The sequence below is a fragment of the Tamandua tetradactyla genome, chromosome 15, assembly GCF_023851605.1.
Source record: "Tamandua tetradactyla isolate mTamTet1 chromosome 15, mTamTet1.pri, whole genome shotgun sequence".
Lineage (NCBI taxonomy): Eukaryota > Metazoa > Chordata > Mammalia > Pilosa > Myrmecophagidae > Tamandua > Tamandua tetradactyla.
In genome coordinates this window covers 83,010,252-83,016,188 of record NC_135341.1, presented here as the reverse complement: position 1 = coordinate 83,016,188, position 5,937 = coordinate 83,010,252, and the positions used below count along the sequence as shown (strand labels likewise).

Here is a 5,937-nt window from a genome sequence, read left to right as displayed (position 1 = left end):
AAATGGCGCTGATAGATTTGCCATTTTTGTTCTCTCATACAGACATGGGGCTGTACGAGAGAACAAAGTCTGCCTGTATTTTAAACTCCCACAGGTGATGCAAATGTGCAGCAGGCCTGAGAACCCCTGTTCTAGAAGGTGGGACCACGAAAGCATGGGCACCCTTCCACTGCCAAGTGCAGTTAGTCCCATAGCCAAATACACGATAAAGGAAATCAAATAGCTATAAATGTTTGTGGGGGAAATCTAGCATATATATTTCCTCTCTCAGCATGAAATCAGCCAATACCCTTCTCATTCTGAAGGCGCATAGTGAGTAGTTCCTTAATTACTTAATTGGAGATTATTTCACTGGAAAGAGTGAACTTGAGTTTTACTCATTCACTGTGGCAATAAGCATTTGGGGGCACCTGCTGCCAGGCACTGTGCTGCAGAGCCAGGCAGACGCAGTCCCTGTCTTGAGTTGAATTCAGTCCCTGCACAGTCAGACCCATGAGACATGTGGGGATGCAATGATGGAAATGTGTCTAGAAGGTCACAGAGCCCAGGGCCCGTGACCCAGCGATGGACCAGGCAGGTGAGACACTGGGTCTGATGCTGCGAAGGCGATGTTTTCAGACATTCGCGCCCTGAGTAGGTGTCACCCTTGGTTGGCGAGGCCTCAGGTGCTGGGGGCAGACAGATCCTGGTGAAGGATCCAGCCAGGGTTCCCGGACGCCCCCTCGGGGACCCATGTGGTCCTCACCTATTCCACCAGTCCTTGATGAAATGAGAAAAACTTCCATTTAAAGACTCTAGGTGTGAAAATGTTCTTTGTTTTCTAGAAGAATTTGGTTTTGCTAATGTTCTGATAGGCCAAACCAGTAATGAGGAAGTCTGTGTTGGGGATTCCACCGGCTTTGCCATGGCTGCCATTCGCCCCGACTCTGGGCAGTCGTCCAGCGTCTACTTGGACACGAGCATGGGGATCATGTGCTGGAGCTGGACTGGAAGCACGCTCCAAAGACCTGCAAGAACTCTGCAGAGTTGGCTCGTAGAGGTTGCTACAATGGCACGAAATTCCACAGAATCATCAAAGACTTCATAATCCAGGGAGGTGACCCAACAGGGACAGGTCCAGGTGGTGCATCCATCTATGGCAAGCAGTTTGAAGATGAACTTCATCCAGACTTGAGATTCACAGGGGCTGGAATTCTTGCAATGGCTAATGCAGGGCCAAACACCAGTGGCAGCCAGTTCTTTGTGACCCTGGCCCCCACCCGGTGGCTTGATGGCAAACACACCATTTTTGGCCAGATTGCCAGGACATAGGAATGGTGAATCGAGTGGGAATGGTAGAAACAAACTTCCAGGACCGCCCAATGGACGATGTGAATGAAAATCATCAAGGCCTGCCCTTCTGGGTAGACCTGCTGTCCTCTTGAACAGATCTTTGGGTCATCTGAGATGGCCCCGTGAACCAGCTGCCAGATGACTTGGAACTACACGTAATTCTAAATGTCATTTTGGCCTTGCAAATCATGGAACTAAGAAAGCTTAGGTCTGGGTGAGTTAGAAATGGAAGAGTATTTTAACAAAATGCTTCTTTTTTCTTCTCCCCGTGCCTACATCAGCGCTTACAAAGTTCATGCGCAAATGACCGCTAACTGCAATTGATCCATACTGCTCCTTCTTGTGCATGTCTGCTTTGATCCACTTGGAACGAAACAAATCAGGATCTGTCTCTCTGTGTGGTATTTAACCAAACTCCTTCCTGGGGAGATTTATACTGTGGCCTGTGTTGCAATCTTTGGTGGCTGACAGCCACAGAATGCAAAACCAAGTAGTGCCTGCCATCCTTTTAACTCTGCACACCCTATTTCAGTGTCCTACATTTGTTCTTCCAGGGAAAGTTTGCATGTCTCCTCTATTTTCCCTCAAACCCAGAGCACCAACAGTGCTGTCTCGGATGCTTAGACATCCCACGTAAAGCCACATTGAATTTTCGCCAAATGAAAAACACATCCAACAATCAAGTTTCTAAGAAGGTGTCACATGAGGAATGATAATGCTTAACAATCGAGAAATGAGTTTATTAAAAGATAGCAGAAGCAATGACCATTTTTTTCCTAAGAAGGAGTGGAACTCTGTAGTAAGCACAAGCATAGGCTGAATTCTTCTTAAAAAGCCATGTTCTCATAAAATAGAAAGGCATCATTTAGATTTTATTAACCAAAGATTTTAGAGAAATTAGATAAGAGATTTTTATACACTATTTTTTTTATCTTCCTTTTTGTTCTTTGTCTTTTCCTTTTTCTTAGGAGGGTTAGGAATAAGAAGAACAAAGTTAATATATGTAATACAAAGAAACTTTCAAGTCTGTGATGTCCTCCTGTTCATGTCCTGTGTTCACGGACTTCAAAAATCTGGCAATGACCACACTGGACAATGGCTGAGGGTCTCCCGTGTGTGACAACCTCCAGGACCCTCAGCTGTTGACCTAGTTTGTCCACCCACAGGCACCCTGAACAAACCACATAACATACGTGGATTCTTATCTCTTCAAAGGAGGATGTCTCTGTTTGGGAGCATTATATGACAGAGTTGTCGAACAGGGCATTGTCATGCGTTTATTTAGAAGAAGTAAACACAATTTTGTGCTACGTAAGTGAGAGCGGTATAATTTCGCGGTCACTAGAGCCCAAGGTTCTGGGACTGGACGCCCCTGACCAAACTTAGAGAGTGCACCACAAATTAATTCAGTGTCTCGTTCTACAGCGCAGGCCCAAATGCCACTGGGCTTGGCATCCTTGGTTTCTGCCACCCCTAAACCCAGGGAACTGGCCAGTCATTGAGGTATTGATTTGTAAGTAACTCCTTTCAACCGAAAAAAAAGGGCTTACCCATGATAAGGGTGGTTGTGAATAAAGCAAGGTAAACCTGTCACAATACAATAAAAAGTTCTTGTCTATGAATGGACAAGAACTTGACAGCAACACTAACAAAATTTTATCAAATTATGTAAAGAAAGAAGAGTGAGAGATCTTGGTTTACTCCTTGCCTCCCCTCTGACTCTCCCCAGACTCCCTCAGTCTTAAAGCTGTTTTTCACAGGGGCTCCAACCCTTGAGGTGGGTGGGCCAGTCCTGTTCACACCAGGAAGGGGCAACACGACCCTTGGGCAAGGGTCCTGCGGGGATCAAGAAGGGAGAACAAGCAAACCCGAGATGCCAGTAAGCACAGACCCACGTGCCAGTGAAGGGGAGAACGTCCAACGGGAACCATAAACTGTTTTCTACATTTTCTATTATATTCCTTTCATAATCTCTCTCACCCATGTACGCTCTCTCCAACTCGGAATAAAAAGAACAATAGAGCTGAGGGGTGGGCGTAGGAGTGGAGAGGAGGGTAGGCCATTGCGAGCCGTCACACCGTACAGAAAAGCAGGGAAGGTGGATCCTTGCGATGGATTTTTCATTCCTCAACTATTCACAGCCCGGGCGCCCCTCATCGGGCACAGGGCCCCCCACCACTAAGTGATGGGCCTGGGAGGAGACCAGCCCACGCCAGGCGCCCTCTCCTCCGGCCAGGGGGCTCCTCCGGCGCAGCTGGGCGCAGGCCGGCCGCCAGGTGGCGCGCTGACCTCCGCGGGCCGCCCGGGCCTGCCGCTCCCCGCGGGGCTCTCGACCCGGAGCCCGGAGGCGCCGCCCGCGTTCGTCCTGAAGCCCCAGGGACAGGCCGGGGGTCGCGGCGCCCAGGAAGGCCCTGTGCCCAGCCCTCGCCTCCGCCTGTGGCTTCCCAGCCTCGCCCTCCGGGGAAGGGGGCAGGGGAGGCGAAGGACGCCGCGAACCGGGCCGCCGGGACCTTCCTTCCGCTTCCCCGCGCGCCCTGCCCGGCCTCCTGCCCTCCCCGCCGCGGCGCCCAGCAGAAGTGTCCGCAGGGCCCGAGGAGACGAGCCGGCCTCCCGGGCCCCCAGCGCGGCAGGAGGCTGGGGCCGCCGCGGAGTCGGGGGGCGCAGACCTCGCGCGGGAATGCACGGCGGGCCCTGGGAGCGGCGCGTGCCGGGTGCCACGGGCACCGAAAATGTTTGAGCCCCTGCTGATTCCAGGAAATGCCCTAGGCACTGATGATCAGCCAATGGACGGAACAAAGCACTGGCCTATTGAGGTTTATATTCTGTTGGAGCAGGACAGAGGAGCAGTAAACAAATATTGACAGATGGGGATAAATGCTAAGGAGAAAAACAAAGCAGCCAAGGAGGATAAGGGTGTAGGGCGGGGCGGGGGTCTTGTTTTATATGCAGTGTGGTCAGAGAAGACCTCTTAGCAGAGAGAGCCCTTTAGCAAATACCTAAAGAGAGGATGAAGGTAGTCGTGCACCTAGCTGGGGAAAGAGCAGAAAAATAAGGAGCACCTCAAAAATGCGTTAAAATAATGCGTTTCCAAGGGAGGATCCAGGACTGGGCAGTGGCTCCTCTTCTGAGGCCTGGGGTCCGTCTCTCCGCACCTATCTGCCGGCTTCAGCCAGCGGGCATCCTGCCGGCACCTGCATGCTCCATGCCCCTCCCTATGCTGGGTTTAGGGGCTATGCAAGGGAAAAAGACATACTTCTCAGAAGGAAAAGGTCCAACACTCGGGCTCTGGTGGGACCAGAGAATGGCATCGCCTTTTGCAGAGTAATTTGACAGTATCTCACTCTTAAATGTGGACACCCTTTGTCCCAACAAGCCCCAGTGGGGGCTCCAGGCCAGGCATTTCAGCAGTGCTCAGGACCACTGGCTGGAGTCCAAGTGACTAGGTTTTAATCCCGGCCCCTCTGTTACCAGCTCCGAGACCCTGGTAATGTTATTTGTCTGTGTACCTCACCTTTCACATCTATAAAATGATGCTATTAATAATAATACCTAACTCAAAGGATAATTGTGAGGATTAAAAGAGAAAATCCATTGCAAAAGCCTTACAGCAGTGTCTGACACGTGGCACGTGGTCAGTAAATGCTAGCTGTTATTATCGGCTTAGGGACCATTTGCACGAAAGTGTAAGTTGGCCTGTTCACCAAAATGCTCATTGCAAGATTGTCTACATAGCTCCATTTTGGAGCAAGCTTCCTCATTAAAGATCCGTCAATAGGGAAATGACTAATCAGAGTATGATGCATCCATACTATAGAATAAAATGTAATTTTAGAAAAATTATACCAATAGGAGACATCTTGAGACCCATATTAGCAAGTCAGAGCAAACTGGTGAAAACTGGGGTGTGTGCTATGGGGAAGACCAGAGAGACATTGCCTCTGGATTCCTCAGTTCCTCAGATGAGGGATCCTGTGAGCTGATATCTGAACAGTCAGTCAATATCAATCAAATTGTTAAAATGAATATATCTTTTTTAAAACTTTTTTGTTGTATAGTATAACATATATACTAAGTAAAGAAATAAAAAAGCAATAGTTCACTGAATGAAGCTGCATCTGAGCTATTAAAAAAAAAAAAAAGCAATAGTTTTCAAAGCACTCTTCAACAAGTGGTTACAGGACAGATCCCAGAGTTTGTCATGGGCTACCATACAATCCTCTCATATTTTTCCTTCTAGCTGCTCCAAAATATAGTAGGCTAGAGGGCTTAAATATTTTTTTATCATCACAATCAACTTTTTTCCCTTCCTCTTTTGTGAAAAATAACATATATACAAAAAAGCTATAAATTTCAAAGCATAGCGCCACAATTAGTTGTAGAACATATTTCAGAGTTTGACACGGGTTACAATTCCACAATCTTAGGTTTTTACTTCTAGCTGCTTTAAAATACTGGAGACTAAGAGAGATATCAATTTAAGGATTCAGCATTCATATTCATTTATTAAGTCCTATCTTCTATGTATAACTCCACCATCACCTTTGATCTTTCCATACCTCTCTTTAGGGGTGTTTGGGCTATGGCAATTCTAAATTTTTGATATTG

The 5,937-nt window shown here is 48.1% G+C and overlaps 1 pseudogene; it reads left to right on the top strand.

Moving 5' to 3' along the window:
- Positions 1–904: 904 nt before the first annotated feature.
- On the top strand, positions 905–1,407 carry LOC143658086 (peptidyl-prolyl cis-trans isomerase-like 1 pseudogene; annotated as a pseudogene).
- Positions 1,408–5,937: the final 4,530 nt, after the last annotated feature.